Source organism: Myxocyprinus asiaticus, chromosome 24 (assembly GCF_019703515.2).
Source record: "Myxocyprinus asiaticus isolate MX2 ecotype Aquarium Trade chromosome 24, UBuf_Myxa_2, whole genome shotgun sequence".
NCBI classification, from domain to species: domain Eukaryota; kingdom Metazoa; phylum Chordata; class Actinopteri; order Cypriniformes; family Catostomidae; genus Myxocyprinus; species Myxocyprinus asiaticus.
The window spans coordinates 29,917,353-29,934,104 of record NC_059367.1 but is presented as its reverse complement, the minus strand read 5'-3'; the positions used below and the strand labels follow the sequence as shown (position 1 = coordinate 29,934,104).

The 16,752-nt window shown below is 37.4% G+C and overlaps 1 protein-coding gene across 1 annotated transcript in view; it reads left to right on the top strand.

Annotated features, from left to right (window-relative positions):
- The window catches only part of LOC127414779 (calsenilin-like), a 144,429-nt gene that overhangs the window by 933 nt on the left and 126,744 nt on the right, over positions 1-16,752 (top strand). The window lies entirely within an intron of this gene.

Genomic DNA, 16,752 nt, shown 5'->3' with positions numbered 1-16,752 from the left:
TGGCTGCTAACTGTGAGAATCCCTTCCATGAAATATTTGACATTTATATGGTTCAGTAATTTGTTTATGTCAGCTTTGAAATAATGAAGATTAAATCCTGTCCTCAGTTTGACAAATGAGTGGTTGTACTCCAGGGAGCAGTCCACTTCCCGAGAGCTTTGGTCTAATATGTAATAACTAGATGTACTCATTGTGCTCTGTTGATAATAAGCACAGCATAGCACTTTTTATTATTATTATTATTTTATTTTTTATTTTTTTATGATTTGAAATAGCTCTGTTGTTTCTGGAGAGTACAGAAATGGGAGAATATAATTTAATGCATACCAACTGTGATTCATTTGGTAGTTTCAAATTTTGTGCTGCTGTTTTAAGCCATTTTCACCAAACACCACTGCTCATCATTTTTTTTTCAATTTTATTTTTTGCTTTGTTCCTGTATATAGTCAGATTTCAGATTTGAGATTAAATTGAATTTTATATATATATATGGCCCAGTGACGAATAAGGTTTTCAATTGACCAAAAATTAAAATAGGTTAAAACTGCACATTAAAGTAGTTTTTGCTTTTATGAGGATGTTATTGCCTCATTACAAAAATCTTATTTTCAAACAATGTATTTTAAGTGTTTTAATTGAGAATCATGTGACGACACCAGTCAAAATGTCATACGGGATAACGTTAATGAATTTTCAAAATATTATCATATTAAAACTTTAATCAATAATACTTAATGAATATATATTTAGAGTTCGGAAAATAAAACTTGCACAATTATTTTTTCTGATTATAATGCGTTTGCTTTAAACGTGACCCTACATGTTAAAGTTCTTTACCCACATTTTAACACTGCAATGTGATTTAAGCTGCAAAATGTCTGAAAATGTTTTACAGTACTTGGCATCATTCTATTATTGTTTTCTCAACTCCATAAAATGAAATTATGCATTTTAAGGGAAAAAATCAGCATTATCCCGCCTGACTGAAATTGTTACTCGGTATGACACCTTATGAGTTTACACATGAATTGTCATTTTTACACAACTTACACATAATTGATGTTCATAAATAATTAATTTTTATGTTATGCAAAGGGAGTCACACCGAAAATAGTTTTTTTAAGGAAATTAATTAGGCTGCGCTGTAAAGAAACCTTGCTGCTCTCTCTTTGTTTGACAGTGGCATCTAGAAAAATCATCAAAATGTGAAACATTTACATATACATATTAACTGTTAATAATGAATAATTATATAAACATTAAGCATCTAGGCAAATGAAAAACATTATGAATATGGTGCATTTTCTTTTGACATGTTTAAACATGAAATAACTAATAACGCACTGTGTACGATGAAGTGTGCTTAATAACATGCTTTATTAACAAGAAGAAAAGTTATTTTATGTTTATTAAGGCTTTATTAATGTGTAATGATGCTACACTTAATATACAATGTGACCCAACAATGAATCAGCAATAATATATGCTAATTTAACCTAGTGTGTGTGTGTGTGTGTGGGGGGGGGGGGGGGGGACAATATGTCCACATTTTGAGCTTCAGTTAGCATATCAGCTTACAACAAACTGGGACTAGCTAACTAGCTAGTCTGGTTGTTAAAGAGAATTTGGTATAGTTAAACTTACATATTTTGCAAAAATTTTATTCTAATCACTTCTGGCATATTTTATGCTGACAGGTTTAACATGTTAAGCTTGGGCAGAGCAAGCAAGCAAACCTATGGAAAATTTGTCAGTAGGAAAGTAAGCTATTCACTCACCTCAGGAGCACCAGCTATACATAAGTTTCAACTTAGCCTAGTTGTGGCGTAAATGAGCACTAAGTCACAATTTACGCACTACTAAATATTTGAGCGTTGCACCATTAAACTTAGGTAGGACATAACCTTACGTATAAACTAAATATTTACGGAAGCCTCTGACCAGGAGTAACTGATGGAATAAAAAAGCAGACTCGTTTAATGACATTAATGAGCTCATGTTTTGGTTGACAAGCTTCAGTCCTTTCGACATATCCTATATGATGATGTTGACATTTACACTCATTTATATTTACAGGAGAAACATTATGTAAAAAAAACTTACTGAAACCGATCTAATGATGCACTTTCCCGTGTACGCCGCCCGGTGTCAAGTTTCAACATATACGAAATAGATATTAAAATGAATAAATATCTGTTGTATTAGTACTTATTTATTTATTGCCCCTTGTTATTTTAGATACAGTTATTAAATATTGTTATTTACATAGACTAAATATACCATTAAAGAAATCTTGTTTTATTACGTATCATATTTTAATGGGGATATAATTTATTACAGCTGGCAGTTACGTGAGTAAACAAGGTTTGAACATCAACTGTAACGAGATCAAATTGAAATGCACGGCATTTTAATACTTCTGTCTACAAATTTGAAGGCTGTTTGTTGGATCAGTTCAGGTAAACATCATATTATGCGACTACGCATTACTGCGTATGGAGAGCTTATGACCTACTAGTTAAGTCTTGCCTTAAGAACAGGTGGTGCAACCAAATTAAGCACTGACTTAGTTACAAACGAACTAGTAGTTACTAAGCCCTTAGTGTGAACTTTACATCCTAACTTACGTGAGAACGTACACACAGCTGGTGCAACCCTACCTAGTTGAATTTCCCGCCACTGAAGAGAGAAAAAAATTGCATCGTGACGTCACTAGAGTGGATGGCCTTTTCTTAGATGGGCGGATTCCCCAATATGACAGGTTGGACAATCATTTAATTTAATTATAATTTAATAATTAAATATTATTATTAATATACAATTTGTTAGTATTTAACTAAACAATGTTCTTTAAAGTGTTAATATCACAATAAGAATGGAAATTATACAAATAAAAGCTGAAAACTGTATAAAAAGAATATAATGTCAAACATGTGTCATTCGGGATAACAGAAAAAAACTGTTATCCTATATGACAAAATTGTTATCTGGTATGACAAAACTCAGTTTGAACCTTAATCAGGCAGTTGTTTTGGCTACCTATAGAAATCTGCAACCTTGACCTTCAACTTCCAAGTATGTAAATTAATATTAAATAAATACATTTGCATACATTTTTTTTTTGCGTTATCCCAAATGACACAGGATTTTACTACATAGTGTACCAATGAGCGAAAAGGGTAAATTAAACACATTTTAAGAGAAATTTACTAACCTTTCACCATTGTTTGGGGGTCCTTCGGTGTCCTCCTGATTGTGTAACATCCTGTCTGATGTTAACGTGTCAAAATAAAATGCCCCATAAAATTGCTCCAGATTGCTTGTTAGCCCGGATGACGTTGGCTGACTGCCAGTTTTGGAGTGCTCCAAAGCATAACAATCAACTGGGTGTCATATTTTTTAAAAATATTTAAATATATTGTTGGCAACACTCATACAATAATGCCTGTGGCTGAGATTTTAGGTTTTATTTGATTTTTAAACCTTTTTGTAGCTTTTTTGCATTTCACCATGAGGTCCGGACAGTTATCCGGTATGACATTGTGTGACTATAATGACTAATAATTCTTAAACTTTATAAAACCCTCATTACGTGTTCATATCATTTGATAAACAGAGATTAATAGATTCAATAAATGTGTTTTTTATAAACAATTTCCTTATTTTTACTCCATAAAGGGGTTTGGACATCAAAATTGCACGTCACATCATTGGTCCATATATACTGTATATATATATATATATATATATATATATATATATATATGCAGAAACAACTACTGTACAGTATATATATATATATATATATATATATATATATATATATATATATATATATGCAGAAACAACCACTGTACAGTATAAATAAGCCATTCATGGATTGATTTACCAGAAGAGGGTAAATATGGCTCTGTGGCACTGTCAAAATATTATTAGTAATGGCATAAAGGTTCTTGATAATCAAAACCTCTTTATTTTGTGTCCGTAGATATCATCAAAGTGGATGTCATGGCCATGGTGTCCTCAGTTACAGACTATGGGAACCAAACACTACTTTTCAGCTATTCACACCAAATCAATTGGTATAGATTAGTTTCTTTCATTAAGGGTAATTCAATGTCCCCTCACACATACACGATCAAACAGTAGCCTGGTCTCAATGGGGTCCAGGTGAGTGAGAGGCTGAATAATAAATACTTTGGGCTGGTGTGTAATCCACACTACTGGTAAAGTGAAAGGGGCAGGAATCGCTTGGAAATGGGCATCAGAATAAAACAGAGCCACAGTGAAACAGAGCTGGCACTACCGGCACCGACAGCGCTCATTTTCCCTTGGATGAGCATGATTGAAAGTGTTCGGTGGGAGGTCAGTCTTTTTCCTTATGCTGACAAGAAAGCACATGTGGTCATGAGGCAGATGGTACACAGTACACATTTGCGTCCTGACGACATGTGCTTGCTTGAAAGTAAGAGTGAGAAAGAATGGCTTGCAAGCTGTCTTGTATCGGCTTGTCCTTCAGTGTTGTTTGAGAATTCCAAATAGACCAAAAGGGTTTTTCAATAGTCTGACATACGGTTTATAAATGCATATGTCCCTTTTGTCTTATATGTTTATGTATTCCTTGCTGAATCTGCAAGATTATTAGCATTTAAAATATATATATACGCTGGCGGCCAAAAGTTTGGAATAATTTACAGATTTTGCTCTTATGGAAAGAAATTGGTACTTTTATTGACCAAAGTGGCATTCAGCTGATCACAATGTATAGTTAGGACATTAAAAACGTGGAAAATTACTATTACAATTTTCAGAACTTCTTAAACTACTTCAAAGAGTTCTCATCAAAAAATTATCCACCTGCAGCAATGACAGCTTTGCAGATCCTTGGCATTCTAGCTGTCAGTTTGTCCAGATACTCAGGTTTCATTTCACCCCACGCTTCCTGTAGCACTTGCCATTGATGTTGCTGTGTTGTCGGGCACATCTCACGCACCTTACAGTCTAGCTGATCCCACAAAAGCTCAGTAGGGTTAAGATCCATAACACTCTTTTCCAGTTATCTGTTGTCCAATGTCTGTGTTTCTTTGCCCACTCTAACATTTTCTTTTTGTTTTTCTGTTTCAAAAGTGGCTTTTTCTTTACAATTCTTCCCATAAGGCCTGCACCCCTGAGTCTTCTCTTTACTGTTGTATATGAAACTGGTGTTGAGTGGGTAGAATTCAATGAAACTGTCAGATGAGGACATGTGAGGCATCTATTTCTCAAACTAGAGACTCTGATGTACTCATCCTCTTGTTTAGTTGAACATCTGGCCTTCCACATCTCTTTCTGTCCTTGCTAGAGCCAGTTGTCCTTTGACTTTGAAGACTGTAGTGTACACCTTCGTATGAAATCTTCAGTTTTTTGGCAATTTCAAGCATTATATAGCCTTCATTCCTCAAAACAATGATTGACTGATGAGTTTCTAGAGAAAGTGGTTTCGTTTTTGCCCTTTTTGACCTAATATTGACCTTAAGACATGCCAGTCTATTGCATACTGTGACAACTCAAAAACAAACACAAAGACAATGTTAAGCTTAATTTAATGAACCAAATAGCTTTCAGCTGTGTTTGATATAATGGCAAGTGATATTCTAGTACCAAATTAGCAATTTAGCATGATTACTCAAGGATATGGTGTTGGAGTGATGGCTGCTGGAAATGGGACCTGTCTAGATTTGATCGAAAATGACATTTTTCAAATAGCGATGGTGCTGTTTTTTTACATCAGTAATGTCCTGACTATACTTTGTGATCAGTTGAATGCCACTTTGGTGAATTAAAGTACCAATTTCCTTCCGAAACAGCAAAATCTGTATATTATTCCAAAATTTGTCCACCAGTGTATACATTTAAAAGCAGATTTAGCAAGGGTATAGAAAATATGAAAAATTAGATCATAAAAATTGGATTTTCAAATTTAGAACTGCCCAGAAGAAGCTGCGTAACAGATATTTAATTATAGCTGCATAAACATATATATAAGTATATACTTGACACAACTTTTCCTGTTTAGAAGTTCAGACACATCCTTGGCTCTAATTCATATAGTCATATAGTGTGCTTGCAGTCTTTTATGATAATTTTGCATGAGTCCCTCATTTTCCAGAGTGGCAATGAACGTACAGTACCTGGAGGCTTTTTGTCAGGAAGAGTGGACAGCTTATCTGCCCAGGACACACCAGGGACTCATGCACAACCATCACAACACGACTAGAAACAGCCTTTTATGCTTGAGGAGGTGACACAGGATTTTACAAAACAATAAACTTTGTAAACTTTTGAACAGGATAATTTATGTAAAATTAGTTATTATTTTGTCTTGTGGAATATATATACAGGAATATTTAAACACTCATTGAGCACTATATTAGGAAGACCTGTACACCTACTTATTCATGTGATTATCTAATCAGCCAATAGTGTGGCAGCAGTGAAATTCATAAAATCATTTAAATACAGGTCAGGAGCTTCAATTACTGCTCACATCAACCATCAGAAAGGGGAAAAAAATGTGTCAACTGTGACATGATTGTTGGTGCCAGATGGGCTGGTTTGAGTATTTCTGTAACTGCTGATCTCCTAAAGTTTTCAAGCACCATAGGGAGAACTGGGACTTTTCTTTCACGATATTCAGAAAAAAGGACAGTAACCCCCACACACACACTCAACAACTTGTTGGGCCAGCGACACCCCCACCCCCCTCAACCAGCCCCCTGGCTCATCCACCATAATCCCGTCATCTCATGGTCCACCAATTAGTTAGCAGCCTGGGGCTCACTCTGTTTTTCATGAAGCCTTTTGATGCCTGTCCGTCATTCCCATCCTGAACCCTTCCTGTGCCTCACCACCACAATTGAAAGCCCTTATGCTCCATCTGAGACCTCCATCCCCACCACCTATCAAGACTTTGCCGAGGTGTTTAGTCCACAGAAAGCCTCTCAACTTCCTCCGCATTGTCCCTGGGATTGTGCCATCGACCTCCTTCCTGCCACCCCTCTCCCTAGAGGTAAAATCTACTCCTTGTCAATTCCAGAGCAACAGGCCATGGAAAATTAAATAAAAGAAGCCCTTAAACAGGGCTGCATCTGCCCATCCACATCACCAGTCACATCCAGCTTCTTCTTTGTGGCCAAAAAAATGGAGGTCTCCGACCTTGCATCGACTACCGTGCACTCAGTAATATCACTGTGAAGTTCCAGTACCCATTGCCCTTAGTTCCTGCGGCCCTGGAACTACTGAGAGGGGCCAACATCAAACTCGATCTTCGCAGTGCATAAACGCATTCATCACTTCCAGCGGCCACTACGAATATCAAGTCATGGCATATGGACTGGTCAGTGCCGCACAGTCTTCCAGTCCTACATGAACGAGATCTTCCAAGATGTTCTCCACCGTTTTGTCCTGGTGTACATTGACGATGTACTCATATAATCCACCTCTTTCGAGGAACATATCCATTATGTAAGGCTGGTCCTGCAACGCCTTCAAGATCACTATCTGTACCTGAAACCTGAGAAGTGTCTCCTTCACCAACCATCCATTCAGTTTTTAGGATACATCATCGGTCCCAGTAGAAGTCGATGCATCCACCACTGGAGTTGCAGCCGTACTTTCTCAGCGTCAGGGTGAGCCCCCCAAATTACATCCCTGTGCATTCTATTCAAAGAAGTTATCTCCAGCAGAAAAACATTACGATGTTGGTAATAGAGAATTGTGCCAAAAACAAAAAACATCCAGTGAGTGGCGGTTCTGTGGACAGAAATGCTTTGTTGATGAGAGAGGTCAACAGAGAATGGCCAGACTGGTTCGAGCTGAAAGAAAGTCTATGGTAACTCAGATAACCACTCTGTACAATTGTAGTGAGCAGAATAGCATCTCAGAATGCACAACATGTCGAACCTTGAAGCACATGGATGGGCTTCAACAGCACAAGACCACGTCGGGCATTTTATTTGGACCATAGTGTTCCTAATAAAGTGCTCAGTGAGTATATGTGTTATGACAAATAACTTCTTTACGGCAGTACTTAATAAAAAAAATAAAATCATAAAATTTAAAATTATAAACATCTTGCATATTCTACTAGGGGTACAATATGTAAATGTATGAGCAGATCTGTATTTGTGAGTAGAGTTAAAGTCACTGAGTCAGTTTCATGTTCTAGTCTTTTGATTCAGGCTCATAAACTAAGCGAACTTTCCTTTGGCCTACTTCACTCGTAACTGAACTGGCAAATTACAGTGTACTCGTTGGCTTCGCTTCTCTGAGTTTTGATTATGCTGTGGTTTTGAATTTTAAGCAAGTTTAAACCTAGAACCTGAATCAGCAGTACATGAAGCCCTGAATTAAATGAGGAACATAAATCAGAAAGAAGTAGACAGAATACTAAGCATTTTGTGTAGGCTTGTGCAGCATAGGCCTGAGGGGTGAATGAATTAATGGTAATGTGTTTAATGTTTGAGTATTTGAGCAAATGAGGTACAATATCTCAGGTAAGTACTTAATATACAACACATCCTTAATTGACAGTAATGTGCTTGCTTATTTCACATTCATTGCTTGAATTTTGTAAGTTAATGCACTTGATACTCAATTATTAAACAAATTAATAAATAAAAACAAATGTCCCCCAACCTCCTTTCTCTACCCCAGGTGGTCTGAGCTTGATGTTTCATGACAGACATGGCACATGGCCTGGAGGACTTTGAGTTGGGCTTTACCAACCATTTGTCACTAATTGTGATAAATATGCCACTGTACTTGGCTCAAACAAAGCAAATGTCACATATCTTCAAGTTACTGCAGAAATCCAAAGCTGGGGCGAAGTGCAATGCACCAATGATGAATCTCTACCCGAGCTTAATCCTCTTTTTGGAGTCTTTCAGTGTAGGAGGACTGACCTGCTGGTTGTTAGCAGCAGAAAAGAAATGGTGCGTGTTCTCCATTGACTCTAACCTGTCCCTGTAGACCCATTATCTACAGACCTGCGTGTACAGCTGGGCAGAGAAAGCAAGCCAAAAGCATTACTGAAACAGTTTTTTTAGTGTGGCATTCAATAAATGGTGCCCCTTAGAGAGTTGCCATTTAATTTTCATCAGACATGCATAGAGTTCAAAGGGATGTTCGCACGTGTATTTGCATGTTTAAAAGACATTCTGTCCAAGGGGCGTAGATTTGGCTTGAACAGTGTTGCAGCATGAAGCCTTTACCCATGTTTCCATTGATCATGGTATAAATAATGGGACTTGCTTGTTTTGATTATTGGGGGGTTAGTATTTATTCATTCATTCATTTTATAAAATACCACTAATTACACCAAAACTCATAATGTGTATCTTTAACTACACATTATCATGCCAACATCAATCCAGTAATTACTCCAAATTCTTTGGTTCATTTCAACTGATGACATGACAAAATGAATGACTTGTGGATTAGTAAGTTTTTGATTCACTAGTAGAACCAGCTAATAACCAGCTAAGTCATTCATTTAGGAGGAAGCGCTGTATGTTTTTCGGTAGATTCAAAAGAACAGACTTGTAAGGAAATCACATTACACTGGATGCACTATGTTTTGCACCTCTGATTCAATAGCGGTTTTGTAGTGCTTCTGAGTGGTAGCAGGAAAGTCTGTTAGAGTACTTGACAGAAAAATGCACGGTTGGGGACCATTACCAAAACTGAAAGTGATGGAAATCATTTTGGTGTTTATTAATTAAAAAATGGAATCAGTTCTGAATAAGAACTGGTTCTTAGTTCCCAACCCTAATTGCTATGCAGTTGCTAGGATGTTCTGGAAGGTTACTAGGTCGTTGCTATGTGGTTGCTTACTGGCCCACATTAAAAGATCCCACCCCTAAGTATTTATGGTATTCTGGTCCCTAAAAATGGCTTGGGTCCCTCCTTCAATTTACATCTATGGGATATTCCCATCCATTTTATCATCTGCCAAGAGAAAATCATAAGTCTGATTTGCTTAGAAAATAAATAGTTCACCTCTCCTCAACATGCCAAACAATTTGAGGTATCATTCATGCTTGTAGCACAAAGGGTGTGGGATGAGTTACACACTGAAGTTTAACACTTGTGTTAAGGGATTTGTACTCCCGGCCTGAGGCAAAGGAGGGAGGAGTGTGATGAGGAGGAGGGCAGGGCGGGGCTGTGACTATGCACACCCAGCCCCCAATCGGGCTAATCAGCTGAGGAGAGTGATAAAGGCAGCCGGATGCGGCAGTTCGGGAGAGAGAGAGAGCCACACGCAGCTACTGTGTCTGCATTTGTATTTTGTCTTTATGTTTTAATTTTACATTAAACATTACTTTGATGGTTCGTCCAGTTCTCGCCTCCTCTTTTCCCATTTTAACTCTGTTACAGAGGCCAAGCGTGTCCGTGAGAGAAACAGTGAATCCTGCAGGCATAGTTTCAGTCTCTCTGACTGCACTAAGAAACACCACTTTCAGAGTTTTTACTTATTTAGATGATCTGCTTCATCTTAAGGAAATTATCAACGTGATATGAATACACCAATAGTTGAATATAAATATCGATACATGGATCTAAAGTATCGATACAATATTGTGAGAAAAAGCGAAATATCTATATTTTATTGTATCAACACAGCCTTAGCTTTGATAAATAGAAATAGTGACACTTGCCTTAGTAAGCACAAGTAATAATTACATAAAAAGGGTAGCCTTACCATGTTGGACATTTACTTGGATAAATAAATGGATGAAATCGTTTAGGCATGATAAATGCCTTAGAGCCAATTGTGCATGCAAACAAGGCACACTAAACAGAACAATTGCTTTCAATGCCCCCCACTGTTTCCTGCAGCGCCTAACAACACAAACACACATACACACTCACACGCACTGTAATAAATACCCTAGATGTGCTCCCCTAGCAGACCTCCGCCCTACCCAGACGGGCATATGGAGCTGCCTTCCACCCACTCGCAGATGCACCAGCTCCATAAGGCACTGAGAAGCATGCGCTCTCTCCGCCTTTTCCTCACTCCACCACCACAGAGACAGGCAGCCACAAATAGCATCTCTCCACCTTAACATACTTAGGCAATAGAATGCCTCTCCTGTTGACTATCAAGGGTTACTGTAGACAAGATATTCCACTATTACTGGAATGTCAAGAAAGACCCTCACTGGAAAGGTCATTACTGCTTATGTGTGTTAGATTGGAATTATGGAGCCATTTCTCTTGAGGCAGGAGCAAGCCAAGGCACAAGAATGTTTGAATTTCCTGAAAGAGGAGAGGACACTTTGAAATTAATCCTTGTATCCACCCTCCCTCCTCTTTGTCCCTCTGTCCCCGTCTCTGTATCTTCTGAATCCTCTCCTTGGGAACGGCAGAGCCTCTCTCTCTGTTTTCCATCCAACGTTTCAATCAACCTCTCATTTAGGCTGGCGAAACAATGCCAGATGTCTCTCACTCCAATCAATCTCTGTGATCAGTCAGGATCAGATCTTTTGAAATTTGAAGTCTACCCACAGGATTTAGAGGCTTTCTGTGTCGATTAATTTAGTCTAATCCTAAAGGACAGGGGCAGAGCAAAGTAGACACGCACCAAATCAACAGAGTGACTGTTTCGTAAGGGGATTTCACAGGTTGAGAGAGCTGCTATATAACAGGGGAGTACAGTATCAAAACGGCTGATTTTGAGTTGTTTTTCCACCCAGTGCTTACATCTGTTTGGTCTTGGAAATTCTGGGAAATAGTCTGAAAAAGAAAATTTTTCAAAAGCAAAATTTATGATGCCATTTTTTATCCAATTTTATTGGTTATTTGACATATGTAATTGAATTGTAAGATTAACCAACAGTTCTCGATATTTCGTTCTTTCCGTTCCACTTCATGATGGGGGAGTTCAGGATCAAAATGCCCAGATACTGAGTTGCTTTTCCCACAGCACTCACATCTGATTGATCCAGGGCATTCTAGGATGCATTCCTACCAAGCAAAATGCATTTCTGCTGAAGATCTAACTCTTAAAAATTAATCCCAGGAAAGAGGTTTTTGTGTCTGTGTTTATGTTTACGCCTGTTATTGGTTGGGCGGTCCTGAGCCTGAATAGTTAGGATGGTTGACAAGAGTGTGTGCGTGGTAGATTAGAGGGATTATATAAGAGAGACTGGATGCAACAAGGCAACACACACTTTTTGCTTTTGATGTCTAGAGAAACACTATGTCGCTCTCAAGTGGTAACAGATCCCAAGTACAGAAAGAACCAGTGAGAGCAAGAGGAACTGGGAAAATGATATACAGAAAAGGAGACAGGGAGGTTGTTTTTAGGAAAAGCACAATACAAGTTGAAGGGGTGAGAAGGGAAACGAAGGAGAGATGGAGAGATATGGTATCAGACATCAGGCGTGGGAGGACAGGAAGCGAGCATGGGAAGGCAGAGATTGACAGGAAAAGAAACTGAGCTAGAAAGGCAGATGGGTTTGGAGCAGGTTTCAGGAGAAATGAAAGAGAGAAAAATGGATTGATAAACAGCAGAAGATGGAGAGATTATGTGTAACTTTGAAAAAGAAGACAAGATTTCAGATTTCAACACACTTGCTCTCAGTGTCTTAATGTGAAAAATGCAACTAAAATATTGATTCTTGATTCTTGAAACAGTTTTGTGATGTAAAATATCGCAATATTTTGAAATATTGATTTTTTAACACTCCTGTCTCAGTGATAAAGCACTGGTTGAGCTGGAGAGACTGAAAGTGAAGATCTAGGAGCAGCAGGTGTGTGAGCTGATTGCTGGGTCTTTCTTTCATCTCTCTGTCTCAGGGGAGAATGTGCACACAGTGGACTCAGCTAAAAATAAACTCATCCGTTGTCTCTCTTTCTCTGTGTCTGTGGGACTCATTCGGTAGAGCAAGGGCCCATTGACGAAAGCCGCAACAAGTTAGGACTGGATACTAACAGAGACAGCATATGGAGTATATGGGCTACTCAATGAAACTTGGATGGGAGAAATCATAACACTCAATATGGTGGCTGTATGAAAGGAAGCCACACCTTTCAGTTAAAGGAGCCAGTCACCTTTAAAGTAAAGGCATCGCCTAGTTTTTTAACTCCAGAATGTGCATTTGATTTTTGTTTTTTTACAGTGTTTTTAGCAAAGAAGCAACATTTATGTAATGGTATCATATTTAATTGGTGATTTGGCGTTAGGGTTGGGATCCGAGAACATGTTCTTGTTCAGAACCGATTCCATTTATTAAAAAACAAAACAAAAAACAAAAAAACGTGAATTCAGTGATTTTCATGACTTTTGGATCAGCTTACAGTTGTTGAACATGCATTCCTCTGCCGATGCGGGCGTAGCACTGTGCTAAAATACTATGACAGTGTTTCCTGCACTACCACTGCAACAATGCTTCTGAATCAGCAGCGCAAAACATATAGTTTGACCAGTGTAGGCCTATTTCTGAACTAATGACTCTTATCAGCTGGTTCTTTTTAATCTACAGCGCTTCCTACAGAACAAATTAATTTTATCAGCTTGTAATTTTAATGAAGCTAGGACCTTGTTTACACCTGGTATTAAGATGCATTTGGGGTGATCTGTCACAAGTGGTCAGCATTAAATACAGAATTAAATGGGGTGCAAAACGTTTTGTGGTCGGATCGCAAAAACAACATACAAATGTAGTAAAATATGCATGTGACCACATCGTATTTGAGGTGTAATAAATTAGCTAATCCGTCCTGTATGCATCCCAGACAGCAGTGAAGCACCACCCCTCACCTGTCAGTCAACCACTGCGCTAAAACAAGAGTTTAAACTTAGCCGGTTACGAGCGGTTTTAAAAGGAAATAACTGTGAAATCTGAAAAAGTGAAAAAGCGAATACATATACAACCACAAGAACTTCATGGATGTTCTTCAATATGTCTGAGATCAACATTTAGGGACACAGATGAGAATCACCCTCAGCAAATTCAGGTACCCCAGTTAAATAACAGATAATTCTTAACCAAATATGTTGCGTTTGTACTTAGATTAAATTTCAGCTGCATCTGGGAGAAACAGTGCGCCATTTTTTCTAGCTTTCTTTGTCTTTTATGACTTTTTTACAGTTTATCATCATGCAGTAGCACACTGACATAGTGACTGATGTATTTCATCACGAAATCAGAGACCCTCGCATTTAAGCAACAGGTGTAAACAGCGATGTGTCTTTCCTGAACACATGTGATCGGACCACCCGAGATGCATCTTTATACCAGCTGTAAACAGTGTCTAAAACGTACTGAACCACAAGTCATTCATTTCGTCAGGTCTAGCTTGAAATTAACCAAGAATTCAGATTATAAGATGGTTGTTGATATGACGTGTGTTTAAAAATACACTTTATGAGTTTTGTTGTAATTAGTGATATTAGTGAATAATAGAAAGTCTAGAAAGAATCTATTCTTAAAAAATATGGAAGGATCTCATCATTTGGTATCAGACCGCTGAGGCCAGTAAATCCAATAATAGTGGAATTTCTTATTTCTAAATATTTATTTAGAAATGTACTTAGAAATGCATGCCTAGAAAATAGCCGCCTGGGGGCATTACCAAGAAGAAAAAAAATGGGTGTTTCGCAATCAGGGGGTGTTTTCAATCAGGGATGGGCTTTTTTCAACTGCTTTACATGATTTGCCTACTACATTGAGATTCCCTACTTTCATTGGTTAGTTGAGAAACGCCCATCCTGGTTTGGAAACGGCCACTGATTACTACATTGAGATTCCCTGCATTCATTGGATAGTTGAGAAATGCTAATCCTGGTTTGAAAACACCCACAGATTGGGAAATGCGTCTGACTTCCAACCATGAAGGAATTCCATTGCCCAACGCTCAGAAGTTGACATTTAAAGAAACAAAATGACAATGCTCACGTTAGCATTGCAGGTGATCAATTGTCAACAAATAAACCTCCTAGCAACAAACTGTGGAGGATAAAAGATGCTATGCAATAGTAGCATTTGTTTTGAAGTTGAACGATTATCAACAGAGAAGATTGTTTACCATGATTCACACACCTGATTTTGTAAATGTTCGCTAAACAGGTGTAATTATTATAATATAATGTAGGAACTTTATTATAATATAATGTAGGAACTCAGTAATGCGTGTAATTTGCTTAAAAGTGAATCATTAACTGTGTGCATCTCACTGGGTGCTACAGCTCTAAAGTGACATCATACACCTGCATTTCAGCTAAATCCGAGCTGTAGATTTTCAAATTGTTTTTTTTTTTTCTTTTTCAAATTAGAAGTCTGACTGTGGCATTCTATTACACTTTTGAAAATTCTGACTTTGCAAGTTAAATGAAAGAGCATAATCAAACCATAACAAACCTCTCCGCCCATCATGTTATTAAATGTTATCAAATTATATGACAATACTTAGATCCTTTTAAAATAGTTTAGCTGAGTGGCAGGCTCTTATACACAGGGTTGGGAGGGTTACTTTTTAATTTTTACAGAATACATGCTGTAAAATGTAATTTGTAACATATTCCGTTAGATTACTCAAGGTCAGTAACATATTCTACATACTTTGGATTACTTCTTCAGCACTGGTAGATTTTTTCACTTGTTTTGACTATAAAAACTCAGTACAGTAAGACAAGATACACATGTTAAAAATACATTCTCTGAAAAAAATATCTTATGCAGTGTTGTTTCTAAAGCAAGATAAATCAAATTGATCTTGTTTTAAGGATTTTTAGATATTTTTACAGGAAAACAATACAAAAATTATAATCAAGAATAAAAATGTTTGTAACAAAAACAAAGTAAAATATCAAAGCACTAACTAGAAAAAAGAAATTATGATCCAACGTGAATTTTCTTGATAAAAAAAAAATATGATCGTGCCAAGTAACATGGATGTAAAATGGCTAGAAATAGAATTTTAGCTTAGCGTAAAGCTGACAATTTACACAAGGTTTATTTCTATTTCTTCTGCTCCAAACTTACTTCAAACTTACTTCTCTGTCTGCTTATATGAATGTAACACATCATAAGAAAGGGTTTCACTGCTGTTCAAATGCACTTTGGATTGCATCATTTATATGTATAAATGTTTCCCATCTGAAAGGACTAAATATTAAATGAAACAAATGACAATATAATGCAAAGTAATCTCTTCAGTAATCAAAATACATTTTGAATGTAACTGTATTCTAATTACCAATGATTTAAATTGTAACTGTAGTAGAATACAGTTACTTTTATTTTGTAATTTAAATACGTAATCACGTTACATGTATTCCGTTACTCCCCAACCCTGCTTATATAACAGTACTGTACATCAGAAAGCCCTTGACTTGTACTGAATAATTGATTCATCCAACAACATTCCTTCCTCTATAACTCTCTCTCTCTTTCTGTCTCTCAGTCTCTCTCATCCTTTCCCAGTGGTTAAGGTGGAAGTCACAGCAGCCCTTTTAAGACTTTAGCCTAAGGCTGGTCTTGAGTTGAGGGGCTGTGGTGCATTAAGATGGAACATAAAAGCCTACCTCATCTCACGAGCTACATTGACTGATAACGCCTGGTGGAATAGAGCTATCACTTCCCATCTTCTCTCCCACATTCTTGTCCCTCCTCCCTCCGTCTTTATTTTTTTTACAAACACAAGCAAACTGACACATGGTTACTACAGAAGGTTGGCATCTCCACTCAAGGATAAGGGTGGAGG